Source organism: Rhamphochromis longiceps, linkage group LG15, assembly GCF_057381845.1.
Source record: "Rhamphochromis longiceps isolate RC_006_pf linkage group LG15, R_longiceps_female_GT1.1, whole genome shotgun sequence".
NCBI lineage: Eukaryota > Metazoa > Chordata > Actinopteri > Cichliformes > Cichlidae > Rhamphochromis > Rhamphochromis longiceps.
This window is the reverse complement of record NC_140571.1, coordinates 1714535-1740235: the sequence shown is the minus strand read 5'-3', so window position 1 is coordinate 1740235 and position 25701 is coordinate 1714535. Positions and strand designations below refer to the sequence as shown.

Below are 25701 nucleotides of genomic sequence, written 5' to 3'. Positions count from 1 at the left end.
GTCTCCATGTTTCCTGTTTTATTTTGAAAGAGTCTGGTGTGTTCCTGCTCATTGTGACGATCCCCGTAGCGTCATCAGGTTCATGTGTATCAGCTGTTTCCTCGTGTGTTCTCACTTCCCCTGATTACCTTTGTGTGTATTTAGTGTTTCTGTTCACTCCTTGTCAGGTCGTCAGTTATAATCTTCACAGTCATCGTCGTCTCTCATAGTCTTTTCATAGTTTCATGTTTGCTGCTGCCCTCGGCCACAATAAAGTCTCTGGGTTTTTTGGTTCTACCTGCAGTTCCTCTCTCACGTCTGCTACTGGGTCCTTTTCACAACATGTGACATGTGCTGTAGCACACAGCAAGTCGCATTATTTAACACAATTCTGTTATTAATGACCAGAAAAAGAAACACAATCAGTCCAGCGCCTCTAGTCAGTGAAGATGAGGCCGAAAAGGTACCGACCTCTCAATGATCAGTCTACATGGTATATTTTTTACAAAGGGAGAAAACATCCATCAAAACCATCTTTTAATTCATGAAACATGTTTTAATGCAGCACAGTTGGGATCTTTTCCATGTGAGATGGATGACCCCTGTCGGGGGTGAACTCGGTGGACAGTAGAGGACGTGCAGTTTTTGGGGTTAGCTTTACTTTCCAGTCTTCTTGGTTTTACCTTGTTCCTCACAAGCTGCCAATTTTTAAGAGTTATTTTCTGCAACTAATCAAGTAATAAACAAACTGTTTCAGTGTGATTTGAATAAGATGAGGAGAGATTCAAGCCATGCGACAAACTGGGGGGTGAACTCTGCCTCTTGGGCTACGGCAGCTGGGATGGGCTCCAGTCCACCCGCAGCCCTGAGCAGCCAAAAAATGTGTCTAATTGCAGCCGGACCCTTTGGGAAAAGTTTTCCAAGCACTATTTTTTGTAATAATATATTATATACATTGCATCAATACATTATAATTATAACCCACATAAACCGAGCAAGTGTGTTTTGCACTCTGCCTCTGTGTCAGGTGGTGAGAGCTTTCACCAAAACTCATTCAAACCTATCTGAGTGGCACTAGCTCACACATATTTTAGTTTGCTAGATGTAGTTTTCAAATTGATATCCAAAAGATAATTTAGTTATATTTGCCTGAATATTATAGATACAAATATTTAAGCTGTAAAAATGCTTTTACACCATTTATAGATGAGAATTTGAATTTACTTCCACCCAAAAAGTTATTTGGCATCATCAAATCGCTTTGAGCAAAATACAAAAAACAAAGTAGCGAATACGTGTTTTGTTTATTTCTTCTACACGAAGCTCAGAACGAATGGATTCAGGTTTCATCCAAGCACATCAACAGAGAACCATAAGATAAGAGAGTGCAGTCCACCTTAGATTAGTCATAACCTATTTTATCTACAGCTCTGCGCTTATTATTTTCATGGCTCTCTACAGCCTCTCCAATCTCCCCTTCCTGAGAATCAAATATACACTCCAAGCAAACAGGGAAGGATCCTCTCAGTCTCAAACATACAAATCTATTATGAAAAATGTTTTTTCTTTCTTTTTTTGAAGGATAAAAAGAATGAAGCCTTTGATCCAGACGTGTGTGAGTCTGTGTCCTTGTACTTGGGGACCAGTTTATACTGGTGAAATCACTTCACGTATAAATCACAACAGCTATAAACAATCACAAATACAAGAGTCTCACGGTACGAACACGTGAGTGCAGTAAGATTTCACCCTAATCTTTAATTGCATATGAAAAATGTGAGCTTTCAAATGAAATTCTTACAATTTAAACAGCAATCACATCAGAGTTAGCACAGCTCTCATTATTCTTTTCTACACAGCATGACTAACCAGTTCCTTTATTTTGACTCTAATTGTATCGTACAGACTGATTGGCTATTCTACAGACTCACCCACGTAATTAAAACCAAACCAGCCTCGTGTGCAGTGAAATCATCAACTGGCAACCACAACCCAGTGTTTTCCACAACAACAAATGGCACTCAGACAGCAGTGAGACAGACACATGCACATACAGACAGGTAAAGGCAGATACAGATGTGCAGCTGTCGTCTGGTGAACTAATTACACACTCTGTCAACCCCCCCAAAAAACTGCCAGAAATTTAAAAAGAAAAAGCAAAATGCTAATAATTGTCTTATTTTTTTTAAGTTGGTGAAACCCAAAGTCAAGTGGGCGATCGTGGCTCAAGAGTTGGCAGTTCGCCTTGTAATCAGAAGGTCGCCAGTTCCCGGTCGTTGTGTCCTTGGGCAAGACACTTCACCCATTGCCTACTGGTGTTGGCCAGAGGGGCCGATGGCGCGATATGGCGGCCTCGCTTCTGTCAGTCTGCCCCAGGGCAGCTGTGGCTACAACTGTAGCTGCCTCCACCAGTGAGTGAATGTGAGAGTGAATGAATAGTGGTATTGTAAAGCGCTTTGAGGGTCTTGAAAAGCGCTATATAAATGCAATCCATTATTATTATTATTATTATCTAATCAGGGTTGCAGGAGCCTATCCCATAGAGGTTGGGTACACCCTCGACAGGCTGCCAGTCTGTCACAGGACTAACTCAGAGAGACACACAACCATTTACACCTGTTAGAATCACCGGTTATCTTAACCTCGCTAACTGCATGTCTTTGGACCGTGGGAGGAAGCTGGAGCACCCACAAACAAACAAACCTTGGTGGATTCAAACCTTGTTTCTTTGAGACAATAGTGTTAACCACTAAAAAACGAATGTTTTCACAAATTAATTTTGCTGACTAGCTACAGTATGAATGGTTAAAGTTTTCAGTGGGTATGTTTTACAGTCTTGCTTAATCTCTTCAATTACACAAAAGCAGAGTCCAACATTTCAGCCATGAGTCATATACAGTATACGTTTTCTAAATGAATGAAAGTTACTGATTGTTAGTCATCAGCTATCATCTGATTACTGCTCTGCATGAAACTTACACTGAGTAATCAATAAGCATCCACAACACAGATTTGCTTTTCTATTTTTAATAAATAGCAGATCATTACCCTGCATTACTCAGAGCCCAGCTACCCACTGGGTTGGCACACACAGCGTCACTCAGAGGTTTTCCACTACACCAGTGTGTACTTATTTCCAACCCTTTCCCCGGGTGACTGTCGGGGAACACACATTTTGTTCCTAACAGCCTGTGGTTGCCATGGTGTCGTCTAATAACGTCTAGACGTAAAGTATGGGGGTGTCCAAATTCAGGGACTGCATCCTCCTGAGGCCGCATCTGTAGGCAGATTACGTCACAGCGACGCGACAAAGGTTGTCCAAATGCGTCCTCCTTTTCCCCAGATTTGAAGGATGGGTCGGGTGTTTCCTTCGTGGCCCAACCGGTCCCAGAATTCATAGCGCGGCCCAGCTCAGTTTACAACAATGGCAGCAGCTACTTAGTTTTAATATTACTCTTATTACTCTTTCTGGATCACAAAATACACTTTTAAGATATTTTCAGGTGAGAATGTAGCTGTGTGAACTTCAAATATCTGCTCAGTTTATCACAACGTCACAGCTGAGTTTATCAAACTCCACCGAGACAGCGGAAATCTGAAGGCTAGACCAGGGGTGGGCAATTCCAGGCCCCGAGGGCCGGTGTCCTGCAGGTTTTAGAGCTCACCTTGGGTCACCACACCTGAATCACATGATCAGTTCGTTACCAGCGGAAATCTGAAGGCTAGACCGTCCAATTTCTCCACCGCTCACTTCCAGCCTTTCGGAGGACCCGGCCCACATAGACCGCGAAGGCCGGGTCTTCAGGAGGATGCAGCCTATGAATTTGCACCCCCTATGTGTCTGAGGTCGATTGTTATAATTTGCTACCGTGAGTCCAGAAGTTGCCCGTTGCAGATTAAACTTTTAGTTGTACTTCAAAAATCATCAGCTGTATCGACTGAAAAGGTGAAAAAGTCACAGAAATGAGAAAAATACCAAATAATAGTAGAATAAAGAGACGCACTCGATCTATTTTGACGATTTGATTAAAGAAAGAAAATGTCCATGTTGGATCGTACAGTAAACAGGTTGTCCTGTACCATCCAGTCTTCCTCTCAGCAGCTTGTCACAATGATCTGAAAATCATGTGCTTAGCACAGAAACTACCTCGACATGACGGACTGCACTTTGCTGCCCGGGCTGCCTCGTGCCGCTGTTGGAGAAAAATGGAGTCATCGGGCAGAGAAATGAAGGAAATATAGGATGTGGGAGAGGAGAGAGAGGGAGACGGGTGAAGGCTGCTGTATTTCTCTTAAAGCCAGTGAGTGTGGCGTTCTTCAGCAGTGACACATGCTGCGACTCTTCCTTTCCTCCCCGCTGCGGTGTCCTCATTACGGTTAATACAAGGATGGTGGCAGGGGGCTGGGCCTGGGGATCTCAAGGGAGTAATGAAGGGGGCCAGTGGCCAAGAGCCCCAGGAGGGTGGCTTGTTGGTGGTGCTTCCCTGCTACTTATGTAGAGGTCACGGAGGTCATCTTCACCAGCTCATGCTTGCGAGCTCACACACTTAGACAGCTGCAGCTCGCTCAATTCTCTGTTTGCCCTTGGGAGAAAAATGGGAAGAGAGAAGCAAACAGCGGGGAGTGTTTGCCCAGGCGCACACCACACCCCATCCATCTCTGAGCTGCCTCTCTCTCCATTCGCCGGGAAGACACAATCATTTCCCCCTCTCCTCTCTCTCCTTCGCTCTGTCCTTCTCTCCATCCCCTCGGGTGTATTGGTCCAGTCTCGGTCCAGCGCAGATATAATCCTTTAACGCCTCTAAATGATCCAGAGGTTGAGTGCTCCTCCTGGATGCCAATGGGGCCTGCTGGGCTCACACCTGCTGGAGCAGGTTAAGATAAATGCCAGCGGCCAGCGGGCATCTGGCCCCACATTAATATTTAACAGGCTAACTCTCATCTCCACGATGCTCAAGGTGCCAAACCCCAAAGACATATCGCAGCTTAATATGGATTTGTGCAAACCGCAGAAATGGAAGAGCGCTGATAGCGCGGCGAGATTCGGGCTGCATGTTAAGTTTGTGGCTGCCCACACGTACCGGCGAGAACTTTGTTCTTGTGTGGATGGCGAGAGCAAACCTGCACATGTGGCTCTCGGGGCAATTATTCAAGCATCATCTGGATTTTAAGCTCCTCTGAATTCCCGATCGATTCTTCTTATCGTCTGTGTCGGGCTTTTTGAAACAATCCCCAGATTTCCTTCAATTAGCTTGTCAACAGTAAAAGCAGGGGCGCTTTTTTAAACAATGCCCAACTCTCTCTGTGCCGCCATGACTGTTTCCTGTGCGCCGAGGTTAAGTGTACGACAGACGTTCTTTTGTGATGAAGTTCAGAAACGTTACTGAGAGAGTATCAGCGGGGTCTTGCTAAGAATCCATCCTGACAGCTTCGACTGAACTCGGGTCAGCTCGTCTTTCTCAATCACCTCTTAGCTGGATGTACCTAATTGCCACTCAACCCAGAAAGACTTTGACCTTCCTAACAGGGTTAAATAGTTCACATGTTTGCTTTAGAGGCTTCCTTCGAAACAGCTGTTTCGGGGATCAGGTGCTGTTGACCTGCAAATCTAACCCCGATTAAGATTTGAAAGCAGCTCAGCCACTGGATTTGGTTTACATGCGCACATTTGAAATTTGATGAAGGTAGCACATGTTACCTCACTGAATCAGCTCGAATCCTTTTTGAACACTTCTGTCCATTATGATGCCACCACTTTACAATCACTTCTCTCCAACAGACTTAATTCAATTATTTTTTCTCAAGAATAATAATAATAACCTTCTGTAGAAAAAAGACAAGATCCAATCAGAAGTAATTAAGTTGAGTAGAAAGGTTTGGAAGTTTATACATCAGAGGTAATTTTCCTTAAACATGCACATTTGACCTCCCCCTGACAAAAAGGGGTTCAGCTAGCACCCACGCTACCAGTTTCTCATGCAAACATAGAAAAAATGTCAACACTTGGGAGGAAGAGAAGAGTAGACATATGGACACATTTGATGAAAGTGGATGTAGCAGAACATCCACAACCCAAAAGCCTCCTAGATCTCCTAGAAGCAAGTCTTCCTGCTCTGCTGCATTCTTGGCAATGACAAGCTGTTATTCTGCAGTTTTTTTTAAAGCTCCCATCTTAAAGAATGAGAAGAGATTTATACATTTGACTGGTTGAATTTCAGTGGTTACTGAGACATAAAAACTGCAAGTATAGACTCAGGAGTCGAAGATGAGTCTTGCATCAAAAGCTTGAGACTCGCTCCAGAGTGCTGACAGGACGAGATCAGCCGATCCCAGCACGGGATTGTGCAAACGCTATGCCAGTAACATTATGGATACAGCTAGCCAAGAAAAATGATCAGCAGCCTGCTTCTTGTGAATCTCAGACATGAATGTGCATACATTCAATAACATGACATTTCCAGGGTTAATTGGCTTCTTTCAGGGCAAGGCTAGGACCCGCCAACTTTAGCTTTTCAGACTCCTCCCAGAGATTTCTACACAAAAGTTGTTCAGTGGCCCAGTTTCTCATCACGTCTGCCTCCATCTGTTCCGGTTGTAGTCTCCGTTCCTCCATGACTGTCCGGACTCTTAATGTATGTAGTTACTCTCTGTGACGCTGTACTGGACGACCGGCTGCTAAAGCCACACAGACACCAAAGTTTCATGTCGTTAATTCAGTGAAAGTGAAATTAAGACACAACCTCACTTTCCTGAGTGAATACATGTAAAAATGCAAAACAAAAAAAGATTTTTCAGGACAATAAAATGTCTCAGTCAAGCTGATCTCGTAGCTTTTACATGTAAAACATTATTTTATTATCATTTGAATTGTGTAGTAATTCCGACACATTTTAATAAGTTCATTCTTGAGTTCAGGTGAACTTTTATTCAGATTTAATAAACTTTTCCTGCAGTTGAGATATTAGTGTTGATAAGAGTGGGACCAGCTGACAAGCTAAAACGATAAACGCTCCCTGGAGGTGGTAAAAGTGTCTTCCTGAAGAGTTTGCACAGTCCCAGGGAAGAGTCGGGGCTTTTTCAGGTCAGATCTTACTCACTGCTGGTGTTTCCTCCTTTTAATGTTGCACTACAGACAGAAACCTGTTTCATGTGGTTGTCACTACTTCGGTTTCCATGTTCACAAGTTAAGTAGAACACAATCATTCTCATACTAACCTCAACAAAATGTGTTGTATTTGCTGCGTACAAGGCATGTAGTGATTGGGGTCATCTTGTGGTTGGCTGACGTGGAGGAAAATTTCTGGTTTCATTACATCACTGAGTTTTTGGCAGCTGTGGTAATGTGAGGGGAGTGAGTCAGTCACTTTATACTAAATACCAACGTTATGATCAGCTGTAGCCTCTAAAACTCCAATCATGTAATGACTTTAAAATGAGTTGCTTTGTATTCATACCTTGTGAATTTTACCTGCTAAACAGCAGCATAGTATCACACAGGCATCATTTTACCGATGCCTCACTCATAGACTTTAAGGGCTGATCCAACACACGAACGGCCTGAGGATAAAAACTCCTCTTGAGCCTCTCTGTTCTTGTTCGGATGGTGCAGAACCTTCTGCCTGCTTTCAGAAGCTGGAACAGTTCGTTGCTGGGATGGGACGGGTCCTTCAAAATCTGAGTCCAGCATCTCTTGACGTAAATGTCCTGCAGGGACGGGAGAGCAGTCCTGCAGCAGCGTTCTGCCATACGGATCACTCTCAAGAAGAAGTCAAGAAGTCCATGGGAAAACAATCATTTCACTCTAGAGCCAGTAAACATGTTCCTGATGAGTTTATAGTCCCACTAGGTTCAAGTCTCCCTGAGGGAAGCATTTTATTGATTTATTGAGATTAGACCTCCAAGACTAAAACCACTGTAGACCAAAAAGAACACAAAGGCTTATCTCACATTTGCCAAAACACTTCCTGACGAGGTTTTTCTCATCATATCTGTCATGAAGCTAACACAGCACGTAATAAAAAGCAGTGAAACACGGCGGTGGCATCGTCACGGTCTCGGTCGGCTCTGCTGCTTTAGGATCTGGACGTCTTGCTGTATTTGATGGAATCACGAATTCTGCTCTCTGTCAATCCTGATGGAAATGTCTGGCCATGAGTTTGTGCTATAAAGCTCAAACACACTTGGGTTATGGAGCGGGACAATGATCCAAGATACACCAGCAAGGCCACCTCTGATTGGCTCAAAAAAAACCCCTTGTGTGGTCTTAAATCTGAGCGTAAGCAGGTCGTTTGTGCTCAAAAAAACCTCCCGCGTGTAAAGAAGAGTCGCCCAAAATCCAAATCTTTCTTCGTCTACCTCATACAGTCAGTGAACTATTCCACAGTGTACCTTGTTTAGTTTGCACTGGTGTATTTCCCTTCCCAGGATGGTACTGTGTTTAAATTTCTGTGACAGGCTTTATTCTTGTCTTTGAGCATCTCGGGATGTTGTTGCTGCTGCATTCAAATGACATTATAACTCAGCTTTTCCCTTTAATCTGTTTGTGTGAGACGATCCTCACCTGCCAAAGACAACAAGATGTCAGTTTGATAAAAGCTAATCTTGCTATGCGGGGATAGGGGTAGGGTAGGGCGGGAGGCCGAATGCTGTTGTTTATGTCTTTGCCTCGGTGGTTTCTGAGCACGATGTCACATGATAGCTGCTATCGTGTGACATCACTCGGATAGATTACGGTAGTTCATGTGCCAGCAGGGTAAAAGCAGATGCATCAGGCTAGCAGTGTGAGTTAGATTAGGCATCACCCCATCTCGCTACGGGGATCAGAGCATGAAAACCCAGCGACACAACATCGGGCCGGCCCAGCCTCTTTTTACCATCCATTTCTCTCTGTGGGTGGGAAGCCACTTTGACACAGAGATTTTGTTTGGCACTAACCTAAAGCTGCAGCTCGAAAACCGAGAATTTTGAAAAGAATGGACAGAGCAGGTGGACAGTAGAACGTCTGTATCATTTTCAGGGTTACTGATAGGTTGACAGACTCAAAATAAGAAATCAGTCGTGTGTGTACACACTGAGCGTTCTAATAGACGTGGCTTTCTATATGCACACAAAGAGGGCTTTTGCTTTCTCGAAGCAATATAATTCTATCACCACAGCTGAGCTGATAGCAGGAACCTCGGGGGTGCCTTTTAGCCGCGCATCACAGTTTTTCCTCCTCTGCCTTTTGCCTGTTGGTGGCCTTTCATGCAGCAGCAATATCAGCTCATCCCAGGGCAACGGGTAACAGCCTCAGAAGCAGTCGAGATCACTTTGAATTATTAATATTCGCTCTCCGCAAAGGGGCAAGCGGGGTGTGACTCCCAGTCATTGATACAGCCGAGCATTTGCACTGTCACCGCGCCAGTGTCAACACTAGGAGTCAAGCTGTGGCCTCCCACGCAGACGCACAAGCGCACATTAGGCTCATGCACGGGTGACCTTCCATACCTCAATACAGGCTGTGACAAATGCAAAGAGAGGCGCACATACAGACACATACAGTTGTACTGGGTTTTAGTCAGAGGTGGTGCTGTGTGGGCTCCCGCCTGTGCAAACGGCTCCATTTCCTCTGACACGACTGAGGACGATTCAAACTGCGCGAGTACGAAACAACCTCTGCAGCGTTTTTATGCGCTTGCATGTAAAGACTTCCTGTCAAATGAATCAGAAAGCGTCGGCATGATCATCAGCAAACAATTGTATTCATCTGGTATTGTTTTTGTCGTACTCTGAGAACACAGCTGACGTGTTTTCTTCTCCCCCAGCACGTCTGCTTATTTCTAACCTCTTCATCTTTAAGTGCTTCTCAAGCTGAATACACATCTTTTTTCCTGGATGTAACAAATAGTAACTGCTGCGGCTCCAAATCCCAAAGCTTGAATATACTGTTCTGAAATGCAAATGTAAAGCACTTAACTCATACTGGGGATTTTCCCTCATACTGGAACTTGGACACCACATTTCTGCACATTGCTGATTTGCAGCTACTCTGTGCTTCCAGAGGACCGTTACTCACCACACTGGGAGCTGTGGAAAGGTGATATCTGCAGCGGTGGACAGCCAGCTGACATAATGGCTATGTTGTGGATGACTTCGACGGGAGGACAAAGGTGCGGTCAGTGAGAGTTTTTGTCTGTGCGTGTGTGATTGCACGAACAGATGGGAGCTGACGCGCTCCCATCAACAGGAAACACACTCGGTTTGTTTTCTGCAGGGATGTGACATCAGCAGGCAACAGGAAAAACACAGCTTCATCCCTGCAGGGACGCTCGCAGTCAAAAGCCACAGGAATGTAAATGACGCCTGTCGCTTACCTGCACAGATCTGGAAACACAATAGACTTAATCCATGAATTATTCCTGCGCACAAACTGGACCTTTCAGTTCTGCATGCAAATGTGCTGTTCAGGTTCTGTTCTGCGCTCTGTGTTCTCTGTTACGATTACAGCACGTTCTCAAGCAAACATTCAAGCATGACTGGTGTTAGGTTTGTAGCTTGAACCTATTCGCTGGAACGTTAAGACAATATAATTACACTGCTAAGCAAGACACAAATAGGCAAAGTTCTTCATGTTACTCGTGCACGGGAGAGAACCGGACAACCGCTTGACTCCAGTTGGTCTCGTCCGTTCTCCCGTATCACTGTCCTTTTATTGAGGTTACATGAATATGCATAAGTTCATTAACATATGTCGTCTACATACACAAAGAGTACCTTGCCTGTGTGTGTGTGTGTGTGTGTGTGTGTGTGTGTGTGTGTGTGTGTGGACTGCTGATCAAAGGGTCAAACATCCTTGGTCAGGAAGAGGGTAGCCTCCCCCTCACCCTAGATGGTTCATCCTAGATAACACGGTGAGGAAGTCCTGCAGTTCATCTAAACAAAGAGCACTTAGACTAGAACAGACGCAACTACGTTAATCCTACCATAAAACAATAAGACACGGTATGACCTCTCATGCTCCCAAAGTGCTGTCTAATACACACAAAGTTTGCAGACTATCAAGGATCAAAACCTCTACCAATCTACAACTAATTACAAAACTCTAAGCATATATAAGTAAATATTTCTAAGCATAAATGACAATCAACAATACAAATCTAACATTTCCCCCCTTTTTGACCTTTATGCCTGAAAAGTTCCCAGGTATGAATACCTCATGTCTGACAGTTTCAATGCAAACATTTTTATACTCAGCATATGTCAAATCACCCTAAATTACTGAAAAGGTACACAGTTCAACAAATGTATTAGCAGTTATCCCATTCATTGAGCTCATCTCATGGCAAACTGCATCTTACGAGCAAACAAAGAAATTGTTAATTTAATAGTGAAAATAAAAAAGTAACATTTTCAAAAACATCTCAGCTTAGTAATGCTTCCTCCAGGTGTGCACATCACATGTCTCTCTGCAGAGTGGTTTGAGTTCTGCAGGGCGTCATGAATGTCTCTTCCAGTTGTTTCCATCGTTGTCCATAGGACCAGAGTCCAAATGTATGTAGAATAGACATTCAAACATACCAGTTGGTTTTGTTGTTTGTCAACATGGTTCTCAGCTATTTCCAAAGCTGCAGACCTCTCAGCACTCTAGTTTTATGGCCTCCCATTACCTCACTTCAGGCCTTCGTCCTGTGAGGGGGATATTTATGACTCCTTCATTGTCCTTCATTGTCCATACTCTGCAGAAAACACCTCTGTGGAAAGGGTGCAGGGTTGTCTTACTGCTATTATGATCCCAGCAGCCTTCAGAGTGTCATCGTATGCACAGTACAGTGGCACAGCATTAGGTGATGTTCATAGGAAACTGCTGTTATCACCACCATAGCTTCTGGTTCCTGTGCTTTTCACAGAATCATGATGTCATCCTCGAACTCCTTCTACGCTGTCGATGGAGCTTGGCACGCTCCTCATCCCCTGAGTGTTTATGTTCCAACGCTGCTGAAGGTTTAAGGCAGAGCACGTCGTACACCTTAGTCGTCTTCCTCAGCGTCAATATTGAATCTTTCATTGTATTTAAAATCTTGCTGTGGGAAGTCTCCTCTTGATTTCCTGGAAGCTTAGTAGCACAGCTCTCTGTGTGATGTCTGCTGTGCTGAAGATGATCTCTGATCCTCCTGAAGCCTCTCTCCCATCTTGTGGACGATCCTCTCCTCTATTTTGCAGGCAGTTTCATGGTCCTTGCTGTGGCTCCAAGGTCTGATTTCATGATGGGCCCCAATCAGCTTGATCTTTGACCTCAACCACTGCCTGGTCCTGTCAGCTATGCGCTTCTCACTGGGCCTCTGAAGATTTCTCAGGAGATTACTGCTGCACCTGTATTTCCTTGCTAGGAAGACAAACTATTTGGAGAGTATGTCAACAATCATCAAACCACATTCTTTAGTTCAGTGAACTTCACTTATAGGCCATCAAAGCCTCATCTGAACATGGGTGCACCACTTGCATAGGTTTAATATTTGTAAATAAAACGGCTAATCACACAAATCACTGCAACAATAATAAAAAACATTGTTTAATGTTAATCCTTGGACCCCTCCTCTTGACGCATGGACACACCCATGCGTCAACTCACCAAACCTGGATTCCAGTCTTAAAGAAAAAGATTAGCTAGATCATATCCCAGGCAACATCAGGGCATCTCCTCCCCTGGAGCAGCACCACCCTGGACCTATAATCCTGCAATGAAAATGTTAGTGTGCTTTGCATATTAAGTTTGCTTAACACCCGGCTCTCCCAGGAGCCTGCATACACACCATCATGGCCTGGAAAACAAAATCTGGAAGTAAAATCAAACTCCATACCTGTAAACAATTGTATCATAAGGACAAGAAGCATTCAACATCAGCAAGACAAGTGTCATGTGCAGGTTTTCTCAAATCAGTAAACTACAATTATTTTCATAAGTCGCCTCAGACATGGATCATCCCATGTACTCAGGCAACATTAATGTAATCGGTGACTGCTCTTAAGCAAAGTCACTCCACTTATATACTACTATGGGCTCAAAAGTGGCCAGCTAATGAGCCCATATCAAACTATCCCAGAAACACTGTATCTCTTATTTGTTTTACTCATGTCACTTGTCCGTTCCAGCTGAATCTTCCACAGCATTCTCAAAGAAACTAACATTAGCAATACACATTGACTGTAGTCAGACAGAGGTCAGACACAGGTCAACAGGTCCCAGAGGTGCCATAAAAAGACCATAAAGTTAGCCATCTATAGCTGTGGAAAGAAGTAACACCAGTTCTCAACACAGGAAATTTCACACAGGTTATTCACATTATCAAAGTAACCTTCACATTTTCCCATCAACACAACGCAACAGCATCACCACTCATAACCTGTAAACACAGTTTTCCTCACACATAAACCCAGAAATCCTGTAGTAGGAAAAAACATCAACCAGTTGTCCTGGTATAAATCGCATCATCAATTCACATGAAGAACTGGCATGCTGTAAGAAAAGAAAATGCAAATATTAGCGCTTGCGCAGGCGTATGCATACTTTGTCACAGTTATCTCTGTGAGCAACTCAAGCCTATGAATAACACACCTGATAAATGCACAGACACAGAAAATGGCATTTAAAAGGTTAAATCATCATGCAACCTCGAGTGTTGCTGTCATCTTTCTGCTCCTGTAAAAGGAAACACATGGGTTCATCTGCACCTTTGTCAGGTGGGGGTTAACTTCACACAATCATGTTCAGTCAGTCAGTTATTTTAAAATTCTTACTCATTCACTCAGTGGTTCCTTCTTTTGCTAATTGTGGAAATTATCATCGCATTCGTTTCCACGCTCAGCAAAACGACGTTATTTCAAAAAGAAAAATAATTTAGACTGGATTTCCTCGTTGAATCCTTTTTGGGGGGGACTCTCATTTCCTAATTGTCCCAAATAAGTGGCTTTCTCCTGAACCCATTTTAAATGTGGAGAAACTCACTTGCAACAATTTTCTTGACGACGTGTAACGCTTTCAATTCCCGACTTGCAGATCTGCTCAAAGAAAAGAAATTCACAAGCAAAAATCAGTGCTTGTTCAAAAATGAAAAATAAAAAAATAACAGAGATTATCAAACCAAACTCTCAGTGCACTGTGAAAGTATCAAAATAAAAAGGCCTTGTTAAGTCATGACACAAACTCCTCATCATCTTCACAACAGGAGAAGAATCATCAGCTAGATTCACTCCAAACCAACCATCAACTGCACAACACACAACATAACCCTAATGTCATATTAGCTATGAGTTTAATCACCCGGTCTGTGCTCTTCACTCGTTTAGGCCACAGATCTATTTTATTCAATTTTTCCTTTTTCCCTTCATCATAAAACATGTGACATGCTGTCATGCACTTCACAAAAGACGTTTGTTCTGATGTATTCAGAGTTGTGTATCTAAATACAGGATTCACTCGCACATCAAAACAGGAAACTCAGTGTTTTAGAGTCTCCACTCAACACACAACAACTCCAACACATCTCATTCACTCGTACTAGAATTCAGTCACCTTTCATTAATCTAAAACCAATCAACTAATTTGCATATCAGCTATTAACCCACTAAGTTGACAGGACGACAGAAAAGCATGTTCAAAATAGTATCACAAAAGACAATTTCCCTCATACAGTAAATTACATGTGCTGCCTCAATCAAGCAGGAAGCTTCTCCCAATTTACCATTTTAACAACTAAATTTATTGTCTGATCACTGGTTGGTCAAACCAGGATCTTTTTTCCCACAAAAGTTAAACTGTTGTCCTGCAACCTGGAGAGTCAATTTTTTGCATTGGATAAATTCAGTATTTAATAACAAGTGTCTGCTAAATTGACACTATTTTAACACTGATGAAAGATAACAAGCTAATTTTCATTGCATGGGTTTGTGTTATTAGGCAGGTCTAATGCATGTCTGTGGAGCTGCATCTCCAGCAGAGCATGTTCTTAAAGCTGCCTTTCCTACACACTTCTCTGCTATTATTTAATCATTTCTTAACTAATGTGCTATGAGTCTTCATGAGTCATTTTGTGTTTGGAATTGTTAGTAGGGTTAATGCATGTTCTGCTTGTGTGTGTGTGATTCTGTATATGTTTCTATTTTCGCAATGTTTCAGACTCCGTCTCAATTTTCCAACTTAAGCAGTCAGTTTTCTTTTCCCCAGGTTTGCTAACCCAAATTTTGATTTCCCACATTAAATAATTCCTATGTGTTCTCACCTAGTCTTCTCACTCTGTTGTCCTCTCACTCTTTTGTCCTCTCCCACTTCAACAGTCCCGGCAGTTCTCCTTCAGCTTTGTCCTGTCTAGTAGCTGAAGTGCTGCTGCTGCCTTCTTGGGCGACTTCTTAGCAGCTGCTGCCGGTTTCTTGGCTTTGGCCGCGGCGGGCTTCTTGGCTTTGCTCTCAGTAGCCTTGTTCATCTTGAAGGATCCGGAGGTCCTGGTGCCCTTGGTCTGCACCAGAGTGCCCTTCGCCACCAGGCTCTTGATGGCGGTCTTGACACGGGCCTTGTTCTTGTCCACATCGTAGCCTCCGGCAGCCAGAGCCTTCTTGAGAGCGGCCACAGACAGGCCGTTGCGCTCCTTGGAAGCGGCCACGGCTTTCACAATCAGCTCGCCCACGCTGAGGCCGACCTTCTTGGGCTTGGAAGTCATCATCTTCTTCTTCTTGGCCTGAACCTCGGCGCAGGGCGCAGGGCGTGTTTATGATGGAGCCTTTCCCACCACAGCGCTGGCACGTTGAACGCATCATGAAGGGTCCATTTCTTTCATGTCGCTAGCCAGCATGCTAGCTGCATGTGGCTTGCCCGAGTCACTCAGTCCTTTTTGAGCATTTCAACATGCTGCCACCGCCATCTTGCTCGCCCCTCCGTGGAATTCATCCAATCAGACAGGAAGATGGGTTTGCTTTCTTCTTCTGCTGCTGTTTATCCACATTGCTGCTGCTTTGCTGGGACTTTTTGTGCTCAGGACTTGCTGCTGTCTCTTTATCATGTTATTGCTTTGGAGCTGCATTCCTTATCTTCAGGGAGGAGTGAGCTCGCTTGTGAGGTTGAGAAACACATGGCACTGTAAATAAGTCAGCCAGAAACTTGGCCTGCATGTTTCCAATGATGTTAAACTATAACTTTCTTCCGACCGCTGCATGTGGAAAATTGATTCAGGTCTGCTTTTCACCTGAAAGTGACAAACTAAGACATTTCATTATTATCATCACTGCTTAATCAACACACATCTCTCTCTCTCTCTCTCTGTCTGTGTTTGTGTGAACAATCCTTTCTTAAAAGCAGAAAATGACATTGTAGTTGTTTTTCGGCTGATCAACACAAAACCTTTTTCCTATGATTATTTCTCTTCGTCTACAATGTAGTAATTTGTCTCTTTTTCACTCTTTTTTTTTCTTCACAATAGCTGGTGGTCTGCAAAATCACCGCTCTCACTCACAATCAGAGGCAATCACTTTTGCACAGTGCACAAAAACACTGTGATGTCAGACACATTCACACTCACTTTTTCATCTGCATAAATAAACCATATGGCTGGAGATATGTGCCATGGTGATCCATAAGCATGATCACCAGTTTATTTAATTATTTTTAATCCAACAACACAAATAAACAAAAACATGATGCTGATGCTACACACACACACGAGTCAAGGTGCAGAAAAACTGCTCATGGAAACGCTGCACACTCTCTGTTTCCCTCTCTTTGAGTAGTTCTCAGACAGCTCTTGATCTGATAATGTGTAGCTTGCTCATCAGCTCAAAAAACAAAAACAAAACTGCAACGCGACATCACACAGTAGTTGCATGCTCTGCCCACAGTGGCAAAGTCTTACACTTTCATATTCAACACAGCTTCTCCATCATGTATTTTTAGATGTTTCATACAGGGTTGAGCATATTAGTTGTTTTCACAGATGTGCTCTATATCTCAACAATGGCTCATAATAAGACGAAAGTCTTCCACACAGGTCAAGTGCCTCTATGCACTTCATTAGTTTAAATATTTACCTATATCACTTCACCTCACATGTCATTGTACTGAATTTAAGCAACCACAAGTTTAATGTAGGTTACTTTTAACAACTATCCACCTCAATGGTTTGGCACACAGGCTGTTAACATTTTGTGTCAGGAAGGGGTGGGGGGAAAGCCACCCACCAGAGCACAGCTGCTGATGTGGGCTGGCCTTTTCCACACACTCTTCAAGGCTGGTGTGTTTTCTGAAAACTTCTAACATTTGAATCTCTTCCATTTATAAGCCTGCGATTAACCGCACGGCTCAGGTCCGCGTGAAACCCGCGCGACCGCATTCGCGTGCACCCACGCAGCTGTGGAGCCTTCGCTCTCTCTCTCTTTTATACATAAATACTTTGTGCTGCCAGGAGCAAAGTCCAGCACAAACGTCTTTCTCCCTCTAACTCACTCTTGGTTGCTTAGAAACCCATGATAACAACAACAGTCGGTGTTACAGACCACGTGTTCTGCTCCGCACACACTCACACAACAACAACAACAAAAACGACGACGACGACAACAATGACAACAACACAAAATAGGCCTACTCCGGACTCACACCGGACCGCTCGGGACCCTGACCCAGTTGTGGGACGCTCACCCACTCGCGCGACAAAACCCAATGAAGGGACGCTCGGGACACACACCCAGGGCGATTTCAAAACCGGACACTCACCGGACGCTTGGGACCCTTGGGCGATTTAACCAAAACTTCTTTTTCGGGACACTAACCCAGTTATCGCTCCACAAAGCAGCGAACTTCTCAACGCCTCACAAAATGGCGGAGACTGCACAACGACACGGTTATAGAGTCGGCCTCTTTAAACTTACTTGGCGTTGCTTAGCGTGTAATATCAGCCTGAATCCCGCCGATCGCCATTCATCGAGGAGAAAGACAGACAGCGAATCCACAGGAACTTCCTGGCTGACGTCAGTCTTTCAGCGTGCCTCCCCCCCCTCGGTGAATGCGATCCCAGGGAGCCGGCATCGAAGGACCAATTAATGTTAGGTTTGTAGCTTGAACCTATTCGCTGGAACGTTAAGACAATATAATTACACTGCTAAGCAAGACACAAATAGGCAAAGTTCTTCATGTTACTCGTGCACGGGAGAGAACCGGACAACCGCTTGACTCCAGTTGGTCTCGTCCGTTCTCCCGTATCACTGTCCTTTTATTGAGGTTACATGAATATGCATAAGTTCATTAACATATGACGTCTACATACACAAAGAGTACCTTGCCTGTGTGTGTGTGTGTGTGTGTGTGTGTGTGTGTGTGTGTGTGTGTGTGTGTGTGTGTGTGTGGACTGCTGATCAAAGGGTCAAACATCCTTGGTCAGGAAGAGGGTAGCCTCCCCCTCACCCTAGATGGTTCATCCTAGATAACACGGTGAGGAAGTCCTGCAGTTCATCTAAACAAAGAGCACTTAGACTAGAACAGACGCAACTACGTTAATCCTACCATAAAATAATAAGACACGGTATGACCTCTCATGCTCCCAAAGTGCTGTCTAATACACACAAAGTTTGCAGACTATCAAGGATCAAAACCTCTACCAATCTACAACTAATTACAAAACTCTAAGCATATATAAGTAAATATTTCTAAGCATAAATGACAATCAACAATACAAATCTAACAACTGGCTGCACGGATTTATCATGCATGTACACATTCATCTTTTTTTTCTGTCTTTGTTTATTAGAAGTGTGCTGCAAAATATCCAAAGGCAGAAATCTGACAATATGTTTTTAACTATTATTCATCTTTATGTACCACAGCTGGTAACAGCAGCTCTGCTTTGTTTAGCCTGCTGGTTTGTTTTTAAAAAGAAAGCTGTTGTAATGTATGTTGATGCTGAACATCTCAAAGCAAGCAAAGGGTGAAATGTAAAGTGAGGATGAATATCTGTTGAAAATGAAGCAATTTATATTTTATTTCAAAATACTCAAAATACAGTCAAAGATATCACCAAATAAATGCACTCGATTCTTGGTAGCAATGTATTGTTTTTAGATTTTCATGCTTTAAGTATTTGGTTTGCATTTGCAGTGGAAAGCAACGAGTTTGCAGCTTACAGCTCCAGACAGGCGCGGTGAGGAAGTCATGCTAACTCCTTTCATGAGACCAAACAATGCTTCCCTATTTCAAAGGCCTACATAGTGTAATCTACTAAGGTATAGTGTGACACTACATTTTTCTAAGTAATGTATTTATGTACAATTTGAGGTGAAATGAATCAATTAAATGAATTTACAATTCTCCTCTGATCCCTGTATGAGAACAGAATTGAATGATTTCATTAAGAAAACATGAACATTATTTACTGCTTCTACTACTGATAATAATACCGTATTTTCACGACCATAAGACGCACTGTACTAAAAGGCGCAGTCTCAGTTATGTGTGCCATTACTGTATTTAACACACACATAAGGCACACTGGATCATAGGGCGCATACAAGTACCGTATGCGTATTTAAAAATAAAGCGGGAGCAAACCTGAGTTCGGTACCTTACTCACATTTTTATTACCAGTAATCGTCATCATCAACAACACACAAGCACACAAGTGTGCATATTTAAAAATAAAGCAGGAGCAAAACAAAGTTTGGTACTCACATTTTTATCATCAATCAAACCCATGGAAGTCCTCATCCTCTGTGTCTGAATTGAACAGCTGCGCTAAATCTCCATCAAACATGCCAGGTTCCACTGTCTTCACCGTCAGAGTCACTTTCCGTGCCGTGCGGCTCCTCGGAAACGATGCCGGCTTTTGCGAAAGCTCGAACAACAGTGCCAGCAGACATGTTAGCCCAAGCATCTACAATCCATTGGCAAATTGTGGCGTAACTCGCCCGGCGCTGCCTTCCACTCTTGGTGAAACTGTGGTCTCCACCGGTCATCCATCGCTCCCAGGCCGCTCGCAGCCTTACTTTGAACGGGCGGTTCACACCGATGTCCAGCGGTTGGAGTTCCTTTGTCAGGCCTCCCGGAATGACAGCAAGCTCACAGTTCATTTGTTTCACTAGTTTTTTCACATCGGCTGTGAGATGGGCACGCATAGAGTCACAGATTAAGAGCGATGGTGATGCGTGGAAAAAACCACCTGGTCTCCTTACATACACCTCCCTCAGCCACTCTTTCATCATTTCCTCATCCATCCAGCCCTTTTCATTTGCCTTAATGATGATTCCTGCTGGAAACTTCTCTTTAGGCAAAGTCTTTCGCTTAAAAATCACCATAGGCGGCAGTTTCTGTCCATTAGCATGGCAGCCAAGCACAACAGTGAAAGAAGACTTTTCATACCCCGTTGTGCGTATCGCTAGCGTGCTGGTCCCCTTCTTCTCCACAGTGTGACTCACCGGGATGTCAAAAGTGAGCGGGACCTCGTCCATGTTAGTGATGTGGCTGGGCTGGATGGTTTTGTCGCCGATGTGTTTTCTGCAGTAGGAGCGGAGGATGGCCAGCTTTTCCTTATAATCCGCTGGAAGTTGCTGCGCTACCGTAGTCCTGGTCCGGATGGAAAAATGGCACAGTTTCATAAAACGAAAGCACCAAGACGGACCTCCTTGGAAATGTTCAATGTTCATCTCTTCAGCTAGTGAAACTGCTTTTAGCCGAATGGTGACCGTCGAAACGCTTCTCCCGCTCGCGCTTTGCTCGATGATCCACCGCTCGAGTCTTTCCTCCAACTCGGGCCACCTCGCCTTATGTCCGCGGAAACTCAGCTGCGTTTTCTTGACCTGCCGGAGCTCGTTTTCCAGCTTCCTCCATTTTAACCATCGATTCGTTAATCTTAAATTCTCTCGCGGCTGCTCGATTTCCATGTTCCTCCGCGTAGCTGATGGCCTTCACTTTAAACTGTGCTTCATAAGCGTGTCTCTTTGCCATTTTCAGGGTTGTTAAAACAACGATGTTCCACATAATGCACATACCTGTCCTTTTATACAGGTATGTGCGATTGTCCGGTATATACGATCAACGCCCACACTTCACCCTTTAGCGTTCTCATGGTGTTCTCTACTACGTCCTCCTTACAACACATAGGGCGCACTGCGCTATAGGGCGCGCCGTACTTTTTGAAGAAAATCTAAGACTTTTAAGTGCGCCTTATGGTCGTGAAAATACGGTATTTCTCATCTTCATGTATTTTATAATAATTGTGGAGATACAGAAATTCTTTTATTGCTGCCATATAACCTGCATCATTATAATTGCATTAATAACATTCTTTACAGCATTATTTCATTTAATAATATTTCTCACAGTATTGATACTGCATTAAAGTTGTTTATTGAAGATGTTCATTTGAGGATCCTTCCATTATGTTAACTTTTATTACAGGTACGGCCAGAAGTATTTCATGCACATTGCATAATATTTGTGCTCATTCATTGTTGCTCAGTCTACAGAGGGTCTTAAGCTTTGTGAAGCGCGACGTCTTCACAATCTATCGTGTTAAAGACTAGAGCATAGAAGGATAACTGCAATACATGCTTACAATACACATAATCTCGAAATGTGCCAGACCTGAGGCCTTAACTCATTTAGCTTCTAACTGCATTTTAGTCTACTTGGTAACAGATGACCGGAGTCAATAACCAGGCCTCAGAGACCCTGAAGGCTTGAAGTTATTACCTTGTTTGGAAGGTGTTATAGAAATGAGAAGTATGTTTGTTTATAGCCATCTAAGATGTACCATTTACTGTAACTAATGTCTTTAACCTATTTTTACGCCTTGGAGGGGCGGATACCTCACTGCTGTAAAAGTGTTCACAACATGTATTTTTGTCAGAAGACATATGCTGATGTTTTCTCTCCTGTGTGTTAATAAACTCATCGTTTGACTGCACTCTTCTGGGCCTCTGTGGTTTGTGTCACTGCTCTACATTGATTGATTCCGCAACATAATGTAGCCATTATTATAAAGTAACAGGATTAAAACGTGCAATGAGAGTCAGCTGCTAAAGGTTAACTATCAACTTCATTGATGATGTTGATGGGGAGAAAGTCATTTTACTCTAATTAGTGGAAATTGGTGAATTGACTGGATAGCTGGATGGTAACAGGAAGTAAGGACTTCCTGCATTCACAGGAGGACTTCCTCATTCTGAGTTTCTAACAGCGCGCTCCTCTAGCTAACCAAAGAAGAGGGGGGTGCTGCTGCATGCAGAGGTTCCCCTCGCAGGACTGGGCTGGTCTTCCCAATCAAATTGTTCAATCTCTTGGTTTTGTCTCAGCAAACAGCAACAAAGAAAAATGGCACTAGCAACTGCAGATTAATAATACTTCGCAGCAAGGTGCCACACATGTGAAAGATTGCCTCCTCTGCAGGAAAAAAGCCAGAGTCCTAAATAATACCAGGATTTCTGGATCTATCATTCCCGACTCTGGGCTGTGTGCGTTTAGACAAACTACAGTCTGATTGGCCCACAGCAGAAACACCTAGCTCTGGGTGAATCATCCAATCACCTGGCTGTTAGCTAGCTTTCAAAGCTAGTGCTTCTTGTGATTAGTTAAGGAGATTTTTTGAAGTTGGTCCATTGTAAACTGTGACAACCTGATCTAATGTATTTCTTACCTGAATTTTGTGCAGTTAGCATTTCTACTTTGGGCCTCATGTTTTGAAAATCAGCATAAAGAGAAGCAACATCCCTCCTTTGACTTAATGTACTTGATCTCTTTAAAATGCACAAGTATTGTAATCCAGATATATGAAAGGATACGAAAGACTAAAGTTAAGGTACTGGAACATTAAGAAGTGTCAGAGAACGTAAGGCCTTCAGGTGAAGACCACATTATTGGTCACTTTGTTTCTAAAGCCAAGTTAGTGCTGCTGAAACATTATTAATGCAGTACCACCCAGTCCAACCCCAGGCCCCGCATGCCAGCGTGCAGATGGCGTATCACGTGTGACAGCGTGTTTTCCCACAGCAGCTTCCTTGTCGGCGCGCGCAGAGGACGAAGCGCTTCAGAAGTGCTTGACTGGCGCGTCCTGAAGATGTCAACAGAGGCAGGGGGAGTGTTCAACACGTACCGCTGACTCTCCCGGGACGGCTTTAACGTCTCCACCTGCCAGGCAGCAATATGCCATCCACTCAGCAGTCATTCAATCATTCGCCCCGAAACAGCAGATGGTATCACCTGTGATGAGGCTGATGCACAGCTCGGCACACGTTTGGGGCTCTGGGGTGATGCGCAACTAAACTTAAAGTGCCGTTTTCGCGCTCGCCGTGTCACTCTTGTTCACATGTTCTCGTCTGCGTGGCGGCCCGTGGTTGTCAGCCTAAACGCAGTCTCACTGAACAGATGCCCGTCGCCGTGCCTGTGGGCGGTAATAAATCGAAACACCGTGTTCTCTCCTGCAGGTTAATTGTGCTGATTTGAGCGAATAGGGGGAAACGTTTTTGGCGGCGCACAAGCGTTCGCGGGACTTTTTATTACGACTATATTTTCCAGAACATTAATTCTGTGGATTTTCATTTTTACAGTATGAAGTGAAAGCAGAGACGATGCCGTATACAGGACTGTGTGAAAGTCATTTACTAATGAGAGCTCGTAAATAACCTGCGTGGCAGGGGCCAAAGTGATTTTGGCTGTGGCTACATTTACATAGCTTGGTGCTTGGACAGTTTTTTCCCTCTCAGGCAGCAGTCGGAGTCAGTGGATCTTAAATGAATCTGTGTGTTTTTATTATTCGTTTTTAGAGGTTGAATTTCATCACGTCCTGTGGTAGTAACTCATAAGCAGAATGAATAAGTGGTCCCGTGGCACTCGGGTCCTACCTGGGCGAGTCCAGACTGCTTTGAGTGTAAATGTGCGATTTATTTCAGACGTGGAAAAGAAAAGAAACACTTGAAATGTGGTGAAAATATGAAAGCGCAGAGGAGCTCTGTTTGTTGCTGTCTATCGCACAAACACTTATTTTCAGGGGACATCTCTGAAGGGCACAGCAGACTGATGTTCTCCCTGGTATCTGTCATGTCGAAGCAAACTCATCGACTATGAAAAGAAGCTGTGAAAACAAACAGCAGCTTACACTGTGTCACATCTGACAGTGATCTAGCGGCCCCCATGGAGTAGCCGCAAATTTCTTTCCAGGCACAATAATATTAAGAGAAAAAAAGAGAGGATTTGGATGTTGTACGCACACATCCGCCATGAAACCTAATTTAAAGACACCTCCACCAAACCTAATGTCAAATACCATTAATGCCTCACATTTCCTCTAATATTATGCCCCGATTCCTTTCATTGGACCATCGCAAAGCACATATTTGAGATGTACCAGTGTGGACTTTTAGGTCATTTAGTATTCATGCTTGTGATGATTTCCTTTAGCACCCCTGCTGGAAGTGTTTAAACCCCTCCCTGCGAACAGTAAAGCCACACCTGCACAGGTCATGCTGCGCCTGGCATCAAGGAGGCTTTGAACATGGCAGTCGACTCAAACGTAATCCCCGGAGACGTAATTAAGTTCGCACACGACAAGTAGTGGTGTTGAGGAGTTGGCTGAATTACTGAAATGGCACGTAAACACTAAAAAATGGACAACAACTGTCAGAACAAACTCTCATTAATATCCATTATGTCTCCGAGTTCTGGGCCAGATGCACAGAATCCTCTGTTGGCTGTACAGCCTGCAACAACTGCACAGCAGCATGTCAGCACTTACCATTGTTTGGTCACAATGCACTGCTACAAACACCCAGGTGTTCCTCCACCATCAATAACCCAAAAGGGGTTAATATGCTAATTAACCTGGTCATTAACCTGGAACACAAACTGCCATTTTAATGTATTAGAACGTGCTCTACAGGGTGCTGTACGCACTCCCCCTGCTTAGACATTTCCACATTTTGGGAACAGTAATATGTAAAAATGTAAAGATGCAATGTGATTTATTGCAATATCTATTTCAACAGAAATGATGAATCTCAGTATGTGTCCTGGCCTAAAACCGTAAACAGGACTTTGACCCAAGACAGACTTTTAAAACAATATGTCATCTTAAACCCATTATTCATCATTTCACTGTTGAGTCAAAGAACTGTTCTTTGTTGTTCATTGATTTACTTTTTTGGGTAGAAGTAAAGAAGGAAATGTTCTTTTCCATTCAGTCACATAATAATAATAATAATAATAATAATAATAATAATAATAATAATAATAATAATCATCAACTGTCAAATACAGACGCTTGTTGAAACTCACGTGCGACTGGCTACACACCCAGCGACCACGCTATTTGGTAAGTTCTGGGTTGGATCCGCTTCAACAGATTCAACAAGGTGCTGGAAACATTCTTCAGAGATTTTGGTCCATATTAACATGTTGACATTGCTCATTTTCTGCAGATTTGTTAGCTGCACATGTATGATGTGAATCTGTAGTAACGATGGAGGCCACTGGAGCACAGTGAGCTGCTGTTGTGTTCTAGAAACCTGTTTAAGATGATTTGAGCCTTCTGGAAGCAACCATCAGAAGATGGGCACAAGGAGGTCATAATGGGATGGAGATCACCAAGGGGTCCAAGGTAACCCCCACAACAACTTGAACCACTGATGCAAGGAAGCATGGATCCATGCCTTTATAGTGACTACACTAAATTCTGACCCTACAATCCAAATGCACAGCACAGATTGAGACTCATCAGACCAGGC

General features: G+C 43.6%; 1 pseudogene; it reads right to left on the bottom strand.

Annotated features, from left to right (window-relative positions):
• Positions 1-14731: 14731 nt before the first annotated feature.
• Positions 14732-16869, bottom strand: LOC146651771 (histone H1 pseudogene; annotated as a pseudogene).
• Between the last annotated feature and the right edge of the window lie 8832 nt (positions 16870-25701).